Below are 16,197 nucleotides of genomic sequence, written 5' to 3'. Positions count from 1 at the left end.
GTCCTCTGCCCCCCCCCCCGGGTCACACATGCCCATACCCTGTGCTTAAATAATCCCCATTCACTCTTCAGGACTCAGTGTAAATATCACTCCTTCAAGATGACCTTCTCCGATGACCTCTTGGTTATGTCCCTAGTTATACCTGCTTGTGGACCCCAGGGTTCTTCACGGGACTTTGCGCGCTGGACGTTTCTTCACTGTGCAACCTTAAGTACCCAGTGTGTGTGTCTTCCCCACTCAGCTGTCACGTGGAATTCCCTCTACTTCCTGCTACATCCCCAGTGTCCCCAGTGCCCTGGCACGTGGAGGCACCAGAAGTTTTGTTTCATTTTTTTCTGATTAATGCTGACTTCCTGGATCAGGATGGTTTGGCCAACAAGTAGCAGAACCCCCAAACTATATGCTTTTCTTTCTTTCTTTTTGAGAAAAAGGGAAAAGAAGGTTTATTGCTTTGCTAGCAAAAGAGAAACACAGGGGACTCCTGTCCCAAAGGCTGTGACTCTCTCAATCAGTAGGGTCAGGGGGGTTTTAAAGGAATTTTTCAAGGGTTACATTCCAGTAGGGGGTTCCAGGGTGCCCTGATGGTGTGTTAGGGTTCACTTGTTAATTTGGGAGATATTCACTTCTCAGATCCTCAGCAGGCGTTTCCTTCCTGTCGTGGGTGTGTTCAAGGGCAGTTAACTAGGGGAAAAGATAACACTGTCTCCCCGATCTTGTTAGGGATGGGGAGAGGGGAGAAGAGAGAAAAGAAACGTTTTTTGTTTTAAATAACCTTAGAGCAAAGAGGGCTACATTCAGAAGGTGAAAGGACCACTGTGGTACTTCCCCACTGTCAATTTCTATCTTCCATTTCTATGGAAAAGTGGGTGATGATATCTCCAAACTATTTCATGCTGAGAGGGCAAAGTTGGGGGAAAGTGACCCAAAGTCCTTGTTTTCTGTGGGTGGGGCATGGACAGTTAAGGGTACTCAGCATCACAGCAGTCCAGAGGTCCATGGTGACAGTTGGCAGGTGACTGGACAAGCTCTACATAAGGCAAGGTCTATGCTGAGTTTTAGAGCCCTTAGAGGGGTCCCCTCCTACTCTGGGTGCTGGCTGATCTTAGAGGACAAGGGTCAATATTGGCTGCTTTTTATTTTGCCCTTTTACTTCCTTGACTTTGGTCTCCAAATGTTGGTTTTAAACATCCAGCAAGCCAGTTTCACCAGACTTAAAAGAGGGGGTAACAGGTTATAGCTTTAATATCTGTAACTTTACAGTTACCCCTTCCATTTAATTGGGTGAGAATTAGTACTGCAAGTCAGCATCATATACTATCTGTCCTATAGGTGATGGCTTTTTCTCCCAAATTAACCCGATTTGGTTTTTTTTCTTTTTCTTTTAGAAGCAGTACCTCTCGGTGTAGATCTCTGTGGGACTTCCAAATATGATACCGCTGGTTATGGGTGGCGAGTTCTGCTCCCTCACATGCTCACGTTTGAACATTAGAGAAGCATGCTGAGGCAAGCATATGAAGCAGGGTTTATTTAAAAAGGGGTGACAGACTTCTCCAAGGAGGGAGAAGGGGGCCAGAGCTGGTACCTTGGTATCCCTACGTGTGTGCTTTCTTTAAGATAGGGTGTGTGATTCTTTCCTGTGCCACAGTTCAGAGAGAGGCAGACGTCAGGACTGCCGCTGAGTCTGGAGCCTCTGAGGTCATCTGGATGTGTCCATGCTGCCCTCCTCTGCCCCGGTTTTAATTTCTGTGTGGTTGTTAGAAACTTGCATGAGTCTGCCTTGCTGCTGGGGTGGGGGGGTGGGAGTAGGAAGGGACCCTGGCCACGGACACCTCAGAAGCAAGCTTAGGGCCTTGGGCCCCCTGCTGCTGGGACTGCTCATTCAGCAGGGTGTTCAATATTCGACCAACACCGCCACTTAGAAGGTGTTCCTTAGGTAAGATCTGTTGAATACAATACTATCAGTCCTGTGCTGCTTCTTTGGAGCAGAGGGAGGGCACAGCAAGCTTGCCCTGCAGATGGCACGGCCCTCACTTTCCCAGGACAGTCCAGTACCCGGAGTGACCTCTCCTCCCAGGAGGCTCCAGATTGGCCTGCAGCACCTGCCACCCTGAATGTTGAGTGGCTTAGTGACTTACAATGCCACCTCTTTTTTTTTTTTTTTTTAATTTTGGAATAACATGGAGATGCCTGGGTTTGAATATAAACAAGCGGTTCTTAACATTTACTTTCACCTTTAGTAACAGGCCTGATTTCAACACTGAACTGAAACTTTCTGCTTTAATTAAGAGGAGTCAGGATTTTCCTTTTCTATTTCCTCAATTCTGTGGGAACCATGGTAACCCCTGAGATTCTCTGCTTTGACAAAACATTCAGATTTTTAAAAATTACATATGGGGAGGGGCGAGAGACCTACAGTGAATAAACCACCCGCAGACCTTGGTGGTAAGAGAGCGGCCAGTTCTGTGTCTCGGGCTTGGTCAGGTTGAATGAAGACTCTTGGGGGCAATGACAGATCCAAGGAAATGAAGGCCCTGGGTTGGGGCTTCTGAAGAAAAGGTTTTCCTGGCTGGGACGTGGGAATGAGGTTCCTGCTTGTTACCGAGATCATCACCTGTTTATTACCTGCCCCAGAACCTGACTAGACCACAGGGCTGTCTGCTCTGACATTTGTTGTATTGTTCAGTTAGTGCTCTGAAGGTAGGGGTGTGCTGCGTGGGAGGAGGGCGGAGGCCAGGTGGGCCTCCCCTGCTCTGCTCGGCCTCTTTCTGAGCAGAGGACACCTGCTCCTGCAGACAGGGAGAAAGGAGCTCATCAGCTGAGGGCTTTCTTTTGATCCTTCCACCGCGGGTATTCCCCCACCTCAGGTTTGCTGAGCATGGATTTCCACTGCCAGAGAGGAGACTTCTGCGTGTGTCACGGTTTCCCTCCTTGTCAACTTTTACTTTTTATTTACTCAGGCAACCCCGCGGGGGTGGAATCTTACCTGGTTCCAAGGAGCGCCCAAACAGACACCCTGGGGCTGTTTGCAGCCTGGGGCTCTCGGGGACTCCTCCCGCTGCAGAGCTGATGGGCATCTTGCAAGTTAGCTTTGCAGGCTGAGCCGCCTCCTCTTTCTGAGGCTGGGGAAATGAGATGAGAAAACGGTTTTGTCTTTTCTGCTAAGCTCAGCAGTTTATTTTTGAGCTACTTGCAGAGCACGGCCTGGTTCTGTACTCGGATAGTCGGGACAACTGCTTATCCCTGCTCTTTGTAGGTCCCTCCAGAAGGTTCCATTTCAACAGGAGAGGCTGTATTTTATTAATAAACAAGCTCCCTTCTGTAGTCAAGAGTGTTTGAGGAATTAACATGGCTTCATTTGTACCCTTTGGCCCTCAGATCATCTTCTCAGATAGGCCTTCCACAACCTCATTAATAAGAACCCCCAGTGTTCTCTGTAACTCTACCTGTTCTGTTACGTCATGCACTTATCAATAACTTTTGATTATTGGCCTATGTATTATCAGTCTCTCCCTGTGGGCCCACAAGGACCATTCTTATTGTTTTTTTCTTCTCTGTTCTCTCTCTCTCTCTTTCTTAAGGTGGGCAGATGATCTAGAAGAAATAATTCTTTATAGATTATTTTCAGAGTTATGGTATAATTTACATCCTATAAAGAAGGAAGACTGTAATGCTTTGTAACCATCATTTATGTGAATTTCCCATCATCTTTGACAGTTTCCTTGTGCTTCTCTCCTGCTGATTCTTCACTAGGAGTGAAATTTTCTGACTTAAACATCACCTTAGTTTTGCCTATTCTTGACTCCTTTCTTTCAATAGGACATCTGTAAGAATCACTGTTGTTGCTGTATTAGAAGTTCATTCCTTTTTATTCCTGTGTGAATATACCAAAAAAATTGTATCTCCATTCTCTGTTGATGACATTGGGATTATTTCCAGTTTGGGACTATTATGGGCAAGATATTTGTACATACATTTTTATTGATACATATATATTCTTCTCTTGGGCAAATATCTAGAAATGGAATTTCGGATTAGGGGGTGGATGTATATTTAACCTTAAAATCATTTAAAAAAAATGACTAAAAAGTTGTCCATGTTTGTTCTGTTCACTAAAATATACTGGACTTCCATTTTGAGGCCTGATACATAGTAGTTACTTACTGTCTGTTGAAAGACTTCCTGCTGTTTTGGTGTTCAGACTTCTGACAGGCATCAGTCAGTCAATTATTCAAGGATGGAGTTATTTTTCCTTGGGTCATTATGATAAACAGACTTTGGCTAGAAAAAGATACAAAGTCAATTTTGAAATCAGCCCTCAGCCTTAGTAGTTTTTTTTGTTTTGCCTTTTTTTTAAATTTTTATTTTTTATTAGTTGCTCGAGACAATACAATGATCTTGACATATCATACATTGGACTCAAATGGGGTATGAATTCTCATGTTTTGCCTTTTTATTCTTCCATTTTTTTTTTTCAGTGACCACCACTGCTCTCTAAGCAGAAAACCTTTCCTACCATTTGGTAGTCCAAGTTGAGCACCATGTGGGTTGTGCTTGGTTTTCCTTCCCAAGAGGTCAGAGTACTTAGTGTGAAGTGCCCGCCAGGTAGCACCGTCTGGGAAACTGAGTCTTCTGGGTCAGGGTAGGGCTGCAGTTATGCCCCTCAGCTCTCCTTGTCTTTATTAGGAACTATGAAAGCTCATGACTTCCTCTCCATACCCGTGAGTCACCCGATACACTCAGTGGGTGGAGACCATGGGGGTTCCATTCAGGGTAAAATCTCAAGGAGTCCCCTTCCTGATGTGAAGTGATCCACATGGGTTCACGGGCTCTTGGGTCCTTTTTATTCCTTCGATTTTCGCGGGGAATCTTCAGGGAGCTCAGGAGCCTCTGGGGGATTCCATTAGGTGAGTGAACCTGGACGGTGGGGAGGTGGGACTGAGGAGAGGGAGGAAGAGGGTAATGAGTGGGTGGCAATTAGATTTTAAAAATCGGATGCTGCTATTGCAAGTAACTCCTTAAAAGGCAGAGTCCTCTGGGTTCGTGCATATTTGCATAACTGCTAATTAATACTCGGGAGAACTGAGTCAATGCCATGCCATGCCATGGGGCTGGTGGAGTCTTGTGGTGGGCATGGCTTGCCGGGCCCCTTCATTTCTAGCGGTCATCGGGGTTGTAGTGACCTGCAAATACCAATGACTCAGGAAGCCTCTGGGGGTCAGATGGGGAAGGAAAGACACTTTGATTTTCCTTTCTCAGAATCTTGAATAGTATCCAAGTAAAAAGTCTTACAATATTGTGTAAGGCCATTAATTTTTTTCATAATTTTTGCCCTTCCTATTTCAAAAAATATGTTTTAGGTCAAGCCATAGTTTTCAAGAAAGTATAATATGAGGCAACTAAAAAACATATCAGAAACTGTCTGTAGGGGAGGAAGACCATACACCCCAACTGGGATGATATTATCAATATCAGCAGATTCTACAATTAGTGCTGGTCTTCATGGCAACCTTAGCAAAACAACAGTGATAACTAAAATGCAGACAAAAAGAGACACAGTTCCTGTTATTTGGTAAAGGGATCCATAAAAATCCATTTGAAGTATATCTTCTTGGTATTGAATTTCTAAGAGAGATTAGTTTACTGGGTTTCCTTGTAGGGGTAGGAGTAAAGAAATGAGCCATCTGTTAGGAGATGGCCGAACACTCAGTGCAGAGGTCCTTACACTCAGGACCATTTGAAATCTCAGGGCATAATGTTACGTTGTTCTCACTGAATGAATTCAGCTTGGGAGCTAAGCTAACAGGTTTTTGCTTAAAGATGATCTAATTTGATACAGTATTAGAGTTTTGTGAATTTACTGCAAGAGTTCTTTACTTTCTTTAGCTATGGTCCTATTTTTAAAATATTTCACGTGCATGAAAAAAAGCATTTAGGATTACCAGGAAGGCAATTACATTGACATATAGTTGTCCTATTTGAAACAAAATTGTGATATAGTATAATTAACACACTAAATAACCAGAACTATCAGCTGATCTATAAACTATCGAGTTTAAAATAGTAATGAAGCAAACAATGTTTGAACATATTTCTACAGCTTCAATGTGAAAAGAAAAAGGTATCTGTGGTTTCTATCACAGACACTGCTAATACTACTGAATTCATTCCCCATATTCATAAAATAAGAAAATATAAAATATTAGGATTAGTTAACATAAAGATGTTCTTCCCCCATTTAAGTTCATGGCTCCCTGTGGTCTATCCATGGACTTTTTGTGGTCTATCCATGGTGTCCATGGATTGTTCTATTAAGCTTGGTGGAATGGCTTAGAGAAATTAAAATATCCAAGAAAGACAACCCTTCATCCTGTGTTCTTATCAGGAGTTTGGTAAGAGCCGATCTAATATAGATGTTCCTCAGCTTATGATGGGGTTACAGCCTGGTAAACCCATAATGAGTTGAAAATACTATTAAGTCAAACAATCTTGTAATTCACCTAACTACCAAGCACCACAGCTTAGCAATGCTACAGGTTATTGGCTCTTGTGATTGCAGGGCAGACTGGCAGCCACAGCTCATTTTTGCCACCCAGCACTGCCAGAGGGTCTTGAATCACACATTGTGGGGGTGGGGGGTGAAAATGATCAAACTTCAGGCTGGGGCTGCAGCTTAGTGGTGGAGCTGTATTGATTGACTTATGTAAAGACTTTCTTATAAACGAACAGAGGTCTATCAGCTTTAGATAATTACAAACAAAGTTGACTTTTTATTATGCAAACATGTTTTTCAGTCTTTTATTTGCTTTTCTTTGTTTTCTTGATTTTAAATTATTCCTTAATAACACTTTAATAGCAATGAAATGTTTTATTTCATTTTATCTCATGCTCTGACAAAAAGAAAAAGATATAGTGTCAATGTTTGAGTAAATAAAGGAACAAATGAATTTGCTCTTGATGATCTCTAGCTTCAGTTCTTCCAATAAACCTTTCTCAGACCTGCTAAGAAGTAAGAAATAAAATTGATTGATTTTCCTTCCTTTCCTTTTACCTCTCTAACCTATTGCACTGTAGAGAGTTCAACACTTTTAGCAAAGGAAAAAGAAAGAAGGCATGATTTTTCTTGATAAAGGTTCTTCATGCATAGAAAAAAAAAGAGAGAAAAAGGCAAAAAAAAAAAAAGAATTAAAAAAAAAAGATTCTTTTTTTTTGGTATTGGAGGTCGAATCCAATGCTTAATCACCGAGCCACGTCCCCAACCCTTTTTATTCATTTATTTTTTATTTTGAAACAGAGTCTTGCTCAGTTGTTTAGGGCCTCACTAAGTTGCTGAGGCTGGCCTTGAACTTACAACCCTCCTGCCTCAGTGTCCTGAGCTGCTGGATTGCTGGTGTGTGCTACCACTCCCGGCTCGTGGGCAGTTTATGAGAACACTAATGAATGGCCGTGTGCTGTTCAGAAGGTCAGGACCAGTGAGGCCCTTTCTTCTGCTGTCATTCTCCTTCTCCATCATTCACAGCTGCAGATGCAAGGGCCAGGGCAAGAAGCAGTGGAAGGGCAGGAAGAGGAGGGGTGTGGAGGGGGGGGAGGAGTAGTGGGGTGAGGAGCCAGAGGAGGAGAGAGAGGAAGAGACGCCATGGAAGCTTCGAATTCGCCATCATTCCTTCCTGCCCAGGAGCAGCCCTTTCATGCTGTGCATCTTACTGTGTGCACTGAGGCCACAGTCGGTGCTGTTTCCCAGGCCTCGCTCCCAGCCTCCTGGATCAAAACCAAGGGACTCAAGGCTGCCTGTTCAGCTAGCTTTCCAAGTGTCTCCAGGGCAGTCACTAGGTCACCCCGGAAAAGAGAGCTCTTTCACCCACAGGCACCTACCTACACTGCCCTGGGCTTCGGGGACTCTGCACTGGGTTAAAGGTTTTCTTGATTTTAGCCAATTATTAGCCAGGGAAAATGATAGGCAGCACACTCAGTTACCCACAGGGCTTCCTGTGGTCCTCCTCTGCTATTAAGAAAAAACGGGCGGACATGAGCTGTCCTGCCATCCCTGATTTTTACCCACAAGGATCTGCCAATCATTCCTGGACAATAGTCTTCAAGGCAGAAACTTGTGTATTGAAATACCCTTATATCATTCTCTAGAGAAAATGAACTATAAAAACCAACCCTGAATAACATACCGACTTTGAAAAGCATAGTCTCTATTATAGATATGTATATATGTAATTTACATATATATAAATTTTATGTATAGTATATGTAATTAAAATAGTATAATTATATATAATTTACATATATGCATATAATTTGTATATATACTAAATATATTTATTTATTTATTTTAGCATCACGAGTTGACTTAAGCCTTCTTGTTGGGAGGACCCTACATGAAGCTCGAGCTAAGACATCTAAAACAGTCTCACTGTAGAAATCATCTAGAGCAATTTTCCATGCTATTTTGAGAATCCATTTCTGCTAATTCCTAGGGGATACCAAACTACACTAAAAGGCTGTCTCCAGTCACCCCTCCAGTCTCATCTCACACCCCAAGATCAGAAACTAATCTTCCTGAAATTTAAATTCAGAAGTAAAATAAGATTCAATAAAACAACGTCATTTGAACATGCAAAGTCCTCAGAGCAAATTAAACCACGATGCTCCTTCTAATAACAGGATAAAATGTAGAAGATAACACTAGTCTTCGAAGTGTCTGCTGTCTGTTTGGAAGCCACAGTAATTGGTGGCTGTGGAGTTTCTCTTTCACCTGGAAGTGGACATTTGAGGCTGCACGGGGCTGGGCTTTTCCACCACCAGGCAATTTGTCACATTACTGGACAAGAGGCTATGGATGTCACATGAAAAGCATGTTTGCTGGCTTAAGTTCAAGACTAGCTATGCAGCATTAGACTCGGGCATTTGGCTTTCTTAGGACTATTGTGATTTAAAGGAAAGAGGCTTAATTCTTGGGGAAATAATTAATTCCAGGATGATGATGATGATTTCTTTTCTGGATGATCTACTTTCATGCAGTTTCCAGAATACTCTTTATATTAAGGATGAGTTAATCTAAGTTATCCTGCTAAACTTTTGTTGTTTTGTAGGTTTCATGTTAGAGCATCACTTCAAAGTCAGAGTAACTTGAAGGCTGGCTGCAGATTTAAAGGGTGTGAGCAGGCTGGAGGAGACTGGGAGAGGTCCACCTGCCTCTGTGTCCACCGCCTACCTGGACCTGCGCAGGATGGTATCTGTGCATGCCTTAATAATCCCTACAAGTGGTTGACATCACTCCCGGTTTGCTTCTTTTCCTTGGTATGTTCAAAGTTTCTTTGAGTAATTAATTACTCCATCTATCAACTGCCCAATAGGACCCACCTTTAACCAGCACCGTAGGACTGACGGGGGGCCATCTTGAACTGGCTACCGGCTGCGGCTGGCTTCTGGTCTCTGTATGCGCTTGACTGCCAGTTCTGTTTGGTCATCTGGATTTGATTGGTCTAGAATATTGCCTGGGATGACTGGATATTTCTCCAGTCAACTTAATGTTTACGAAATTTTACTTTTTTTGGAGTGGGGGGGGGGAAGCCCATGGAGCAAAGGTAGAAAGAGAAGTTGTATATTCCTGACCCAAATGAGGTCCAAGGGGCCTTGGTTGACCAGAGCAAGGGAACTGGGTCTCCCCTCTCTGTACTTGGAATTGTCTAGCTCAGTGAAGCCCTCACGGGAGTGCCCAGGACAAATGTGGCATGTGCTGTGGGAATGGCAGGACACAGGAGGGTAGTGACACGGTAGGCGGAGTGCTGAAGGAACGAGGCTGTGTACCCTGGGGACACTAGAGTGATGGGAGGTAGTACAGACTTCTTCAAGTGGCTGAAGGACTGTAGTGTGACAAGATTCAGCTTGTCCCCCAGGTGATCCCAGAACAAAACTAGGGCCCAAGGTAGAAATGAAACAAAGTCAGTTTTATCTTAAATATAAGGATTTAAAAAAAACAATTAAAATTCTCTGTGTTCAGGATGTTTTGCCTTGGGAAGTGATACATACATTCCCATCACTGAGAGTATTGGTAAGCACCCCTGGATTCAATCCCCAGTACCATTAAAAAAGAGATAGGGAAGCCGAGTGCCTGTAATACCAGCAGCTCAGGAGGCTGAGGCAAGAGGATCTCGAGTTCAAAGCCAGCCTCAGCAAAAGTGAGGTGCTAACAACTCAATGAGACCCTGTCTCTAAATACAAAATACGCCTGGGGATGTGGCTCAAGGGTCTAGTGCCCCTGAGTTCAATCTATGGTACCGATAAATAAATAAATAAATAAACAAACAAATAAAATAAAATTTAAAAAGGGGAGATTTAATTAATGTCGAAGTTCCTGTTCCAAACCTTGAGATTCTGTTTAAGGAACCCAATCTTATAACTGATTTATGGAGTTTGCCCAACTTGATTAAAGGAAGCAAAACACTGTGGGAAAGGCTGGTGCAGATTCTGCTCCTTGGTCTTTCACAGCGTCTTGGCCTCAGGCAGGTCACCCCACCATCTGGGGCTTCTCCTTAGGAGGAAAGGAAGGGCTTTGAGCCACGGGACTTCCAAGGCTGCACAGGGCTTGAGCGCTGTGTACCTAAGAAGCGCCACCCCAGCCTCCTCTCCTGCTCACGGGCTTCTCCGAGGGCCCACCTCCTCACAGCTCACAGGGGCTCAGCGGCCAGCAGCAGTGGCCTCCCCTGAGGGACTCCTCTCTGCCTCTAGGGAGGCACCTGAGCAGCAGGTCTACACCGCAGGCCAGTGGCCACTGCACAGGGATGGCTCTGGAGAGTGGTAGGGTCAGGACCGTCCAGGTCTTGGGGTTTATCCCAGTGCTTGTCACCCCCAGAGCCACAGCTAGAGGTGGAGTGTCAGGTAGCCGCTGCCTTTCATCTTCCTCCGCTGGGCCTCGCAGGGCTTCCTATCCTCACCCCTCTCTCTGCTGCCGTCATGTGATGGAAAAAGGCAGAGGAGACTCGGCTTGTTTTGCTGCCTCTCTGGGGAGACCAATGCTGAAGTGTAAACAGAAAACCAAACGAATGACTGAAAAACAAAACTTGAAATTATTCTGAAGAGTCAGTGAGAAAGCCACGCACCAAACCCACATCAGACGCCCAGCTGGTGGGGGACACCTTTCCATTCCATAGCTACAGAGGCCACAACAGGAGGGGGCCAGGCGGAGGCGTGTGATTGAAGAAAGAAAAGGTCAGGGTGGTAATGAAAAAAAAAGTAGCCTGGGGCGGAGGACAGAGAGACTATGGAGCTTAGTTCCCAGGAAGCACAGGTGATTTCTTACTGTCACCTTACTTTGTGAGAAGTTATTTTTGGCAAGTCTTTCTGGTGGATTTCACTGGAAGATATTTTGATGAGATCTTTCTCCCCCACCGTGGGCATTTTTTTTTTTTTAAAGCATGACTTAAATCCTGCAGCTCCCCCTCAGAAGACAGATTTGAAGTCTGGAAAAGGGACAGTGAGCGTGAGCAACGAGGGCAGAGTCGGGTAGGGGAACCCAGATCCTTTCCAAGTGGGATCTGGGAGTGGGGCTGGTGCAGTTCCAAAATGGCATCACGCCCGGTTTTGGACGAGGCTTTGCTTGCTTTGTGATCCACCTCTCACCCTCCGGCAGGTGCGCCGTAAGCAGTTTGTTGGTGAGGACTTCCTTCGTCACGGTGTTTGCTTTGACTCTGCTTTGCCTGGCAATGTCAATGACTAGACATATTTTCTGTGATGTCACCAGAGATCCAGGAATGATTGCTTCTAAGCACAGGAAACGAATACTGAAGACACCCCATCAATTCCTGGGCTGGGAATCATTCCAATATCTCACAGCTGAAATCAAATAGAACAGATTGCTCCCACGAACTCCGATGATTGATGGAGTACTGTTTTAGTCCTGTGGATCAGGGATTGGGTGAAGTCATTTAAGGGAGAGTCCATAGAAAGCACGAGGATTAGGGGCAGAACCAAGGCAGGAGCTCTGAGCAAAAGCCAGAGGGAAAGAGGCATTGCCCTCCTTTTGGGATGTTTGAATATTAAGGAAATAATTTGTGGTTAATAATTTGTGGCTTTGGGGTCAGACATCTCTGGATCAAATCTTGGCCTTTCAAGTAGTATACCTTGGGAATTTTCTAAGTCTGAATTTTCTTATCTAAAATACATGGAAAATGCTAGGTCTTGTATGTAGCAGTTAAGATGCTTTTGATTCTGAGTAATAGAAAACTCAAGCTAATGTAACGGAAATGTTCTCGTTTCAGGTCTGGTTTGATCTAGATGCTCACCATATTCTAAGGCTTCTTGCTCCAGGTCTCTGCCACTTTCTTGGCCGGGCCTGCCTTCGTGTTTTAGCTATCCCCTCAGGCTGCCTTGCCTCAGGGCAGCAACAGCAACTCTAGACCTCACATCCTCACATCGCACTATTTAAAGAGGTGGTTCCCTTTTGCTAGTTCCCGTAGAAGAGAAAATCTAAGAAGCCCTCACCAAGCAACTCTTTACCTCTCAAGCTCTGAAGTAGCACAATCACTGAGCCTAGGAGCTAGGATATTCGACTTCAGGTTCACTCCTAGACCTGAGGGTGGAGTCACATGCACACCAACCACCTGGCAAAGGGTCCAGGAGAGGCACTTCCTCAAAGGCAAATAGGCATGTCGTTCCAGGAAAGGGAAGAAAAAGATGTCAGCAGGCATCCATCAGCAGTGCCCCTGGGGTAGGGGGTGCTGTACAGTGCAGGCTCTTGGGAGGACTGGGTGCACAGTAACGGAGGCTGCCATCTGGTGCTGTCCTGGATCACTGTTCCTGCCTAGGTGTGGCTCCTCACCTGTCCTTCCACCTTCCCCTGTGGTGCCACCTCTCCTCTTTACCACGTTGGGAGAGAAGTGGGTTCCAGCCTTAGCTCTGCGCCCCAGTTGCTCAATTGTCTCGGTGAAGCTACTGGCTTCCTGCTTTATGCTTTAGTTTAAGAACAAAAACCTATGAAGTCGGGCAGATCTGATTTGAACCCTGGGTCTGCTGGTGCTGTGATTGGAACCCTCCAAGCCCCAGCCTCTTTGATGGTACAGGGGGAAGATGGGAAATAATATTTAACACCCAAGGCTGGCTTAAATGAATGTGAAGAGTTGGACTGAGGTAGAAGTTGAAATTTATATGGTGGCAGAACCAATAAGTGACCTGTATTTAGGAATGCATGTTGACGATTTGATCCACTTTCATTTTAAGTGTCTTGTCATATATTATTATATTATTCCCCCTCAGGGGTACTGAGACATTGGAAAGTTAAATTGGTAGCATAGGTTGGGATGTTCCGTGGGGTGAAACCCCACGGACTGGTTCCCCCACTCCCCCGCAGGCCTGCATGCGCCTTTCGCTCACTGGCGCCACCTAGTGGCCATTTCAGGTATTACTTAGGCCCAGTAGTGGCATCAGTCTTTGAAGGAAGAGTCCTATCCCTGATGCTGGAAGAGTCTTGGAAATTGAGATCCTGCCTTATCCAGAATCTGGAGCATCAGGAGTGAGGCTCATGCTGGGGGAAATCTCACAGGAAACCTGAACTGACAGTGAGTACTTGAGTTCTCCTGTCTCTTCATGAGCTTCATGAGCAAAACCAGATTCCAGGAGTCAGCATTTTTGGTAATAATTTAGTCATTCTTACCTTAACAAGCCAAGATAAAATGATGAGACTGAAAATGTAGGGAGCAGAGGTGGGGAGCAGAGCTTTTGGAGCCGGTGGAGAGATCAACACACATGACAGCTGTCCAGCTCCAAAGAGGCACCATCATTGATGGATCCTCAGGAACAACCAAGTGTCCAAAGAAACATCTCAGGACTCTGTGTTAATGTGAAAATTTGATAACATACCAGATCTCCAAAGACTCTGAAGTACTTGTTCATGGCATTCTTATTGTTACTGGCTCAGTGGGTTCTTGTGCCCTCTATCAGAAGAGATAGAGAAAAGAAATTATTCTGTTTCTGTAGGATGGAAGGCAGATTAGTGTCATTCTGTTTTAGCTAATCTGCAATTACATTTATTTTTATATTGTTTTCTCTTGTTTCTGATGTGGGCAATTGACTGAATTCAGTTAGTTAGGACCTCAGCAACCACTGGTCTGGTTAAAGATTTCTTTTTCTTATTAAAAATACTATTAGCAATAGTCTTGGTAATAATAGCAATACTTAGAAGTGACTTTAGAGTATTTTGCCAGTGTAAAGAAAACTCTAGAATTGGAATGTGGGATCAGGAAAAATTGCTTTTTGAAAAAGAAAACAATGAAAAATCAACAGATAATTGTGCACTTCACTAAACCATCTATAAAAGTAGCCTATTCTGAGGAATAATTTCTAACTGTGTTGCTGTTGAGAATCTAAGAAATCTCCAAATACAAATAAGAAAAATTGAATGTGAATTGTTTTTACTGATTAAAATGGGCATTTTAGTGACAGACAAAAAGAATATTTGGGCAGGGAGCATTTCTCTGTGTCGCTATGGCTATTCCAGGCTGCAGATGGTGTTATGTATGTATGGCATGTTAGAGCTTGAAGGGACCTATGGGACATTGCCATGCCATTTCTTTAAAGATGTTTTAAAAATGGGGAACTGAGATCCAGAAAAGGGACTTCTCCAAAAGATCAGGTGCAAGTCATGAACAGAGTGAAGTGGAACACCCAGATGACTTCCCATCCTTCAGGTACATGGCCTGGTGAGCGCAGCTCAGGTCCCAGGGTGAGGAGCAAGGAGGGACCTTGTCCACAAGAGCTTTACTGTCTAGTGGAGGAGACCCAGAACCGGCAGCTATGCGGAAAGAATGCCATGAGGGGACAATAAAGACATGAGCAACTCTCACACTTTGGGAAGACATTTGAAAAGATAGTTCACTCTTCCTGCAGAGAGTTTAAAAAGCTTTAGAGAAAACCTTCCTATATATACGGTAATAACCATTTTCAGAAGTTTGAAATAACGGGGACAGCTCCAGGAGTCTTCCTAGAAAGGTGACCCCAGGCCCCTTGGGTAACAAAAGAGCGCTTCGCTCCTGGGGTGTGGGATGAAGCCATCTGCAGGGTGAGCCCAGGGCCCTCTTTGCCTCTCCCCTGGGGTGGTGGGAATTCCCTTGACAATGAATCACCCTGGCTCCTTTAGAAGAAAGATCTTTAGTTTGCAACCCTTGTTACCTATTGGCCAGAAGAAGGGGCGCTCGACTTGCCTTCAGCTCCCAAACCAGGAATTAAAAACCTTCCACCACTGAGCTGTAAGAGCTGGAGACTACAAACAAGAAACCAGGAAGGAGACGGACATTTCTTGAACTTCTAATTTGGCCAAACATTGTGTTGGAAACTTTATATGTGTGACTTATTGCTCACAACTGTGTTCGAGGGAGAATGAACAGGTTAGAGTCTTCATCTTTTTAAAATTCCTTAAATTGACGCGAATTAAAGTGAGTTAAATTTGGCCTAAACCTGTCTCCTTACTCGGGTGACAAAATTTGGCCTAGGGCTGCCTCCGTACCCCGTGAGCTGTAACCGAACTTGATGCCTGGACAAGCTCTAACCAAACTTGGAGTATACCCTTGTAACCCGGCAACGGTCTCAGCCAATCAGCGCAGCTGGGCCCTCGGGCCGTGAGAGGTGGAAGGTGGTGCAGGTGCGCCGGGGGCCTGCCTGCGGGCCTGCCTGCGGGCCCAGCGCCTCAGGTGAGGCTGCAGTTTCTCTGTGGCTTCTTCTCTTTCTCTCCCCTTCCTGTCACACCTGTGGCCTGGCACTCGTGGGTGGGGTTTGGTCCGGGCAGTGTTGGTGGGGTGGAGGGCTCTCTGGCTCTGGAACCTGTTGGGTGCAGAGCAGGCTGAACTGTGTTGTCTGCTGGGCAGGCTGAACAGATGTTGGCTGCAAGATAGCCCCCGCACTCAAACCCCCCTCTATCTGGTCCTCTATCACCTGTTTGCCTCAAGTCTGAACATTCAACCCTGCTTAAGGCCGAACACTTAACCCCCCCTTGGGCCAACAAAGCACCTTGCAGACCCAGAGGCCCCATTAGATTTGGGCTATAAAAACTCCCTCCTGCCAGGCCCCCCTCTCTCTTGCTCCCCCCCTCTCTTGCTCCCTCTCTCTCTTGCTCTCTCTCTCTTGCTCTTTATCTTTCTTACGCGCGCTCTCTGTCTCTCCCTTGCTCTTGCTCTCTCCCTGTTCATCTCTTCTCTTTTCTCT

At 45.0% G+C, this 16,197-nt stretch overlaps 1 long non-coding RNA gene across 2 annotated transcripts in view; it reads left to right on the top strand.

The window, feature by feature from the left end:
* Positions 1 to 4,738: 4,738 nt before the first annotated feature.
* The window catches only part of LOC125618665, a 203,014-nt gene continuing 191,555 nt past the window's right edge, over positions 4,739 to 16,197 (top strand). For both annotated transcript variants that reach the window (XR_007350020.1, XR_007350019.1), the window contains exons 1-2: positions 4,739 to 4,904; positions 9,096 to 9,303. This is a non-coding gene — a long non-coding RNA (uncharacterized LOC125618665). The remainder of the gene's footprint in view (positions 4,905 to 9,095; positions 9,304 to 16,197) is intronic.

This window comes from Marmota marmota, unplaced genomic scaffold (assembly GCF_001458135.2).
Source record: "Marmota marmota marmota unplaced genomic scaffold, marMar, whole genome shotgun sequence".
Classification (NCBI taxonomy): Eukaryota; Metazoa; Chordata; class Mammalia; order Rodentia; family Sciuridae; genus Marmota; species Marmota marmota.
This window is presented reverse-complemented; position numbering and strand designations above follow the sequence as displayed.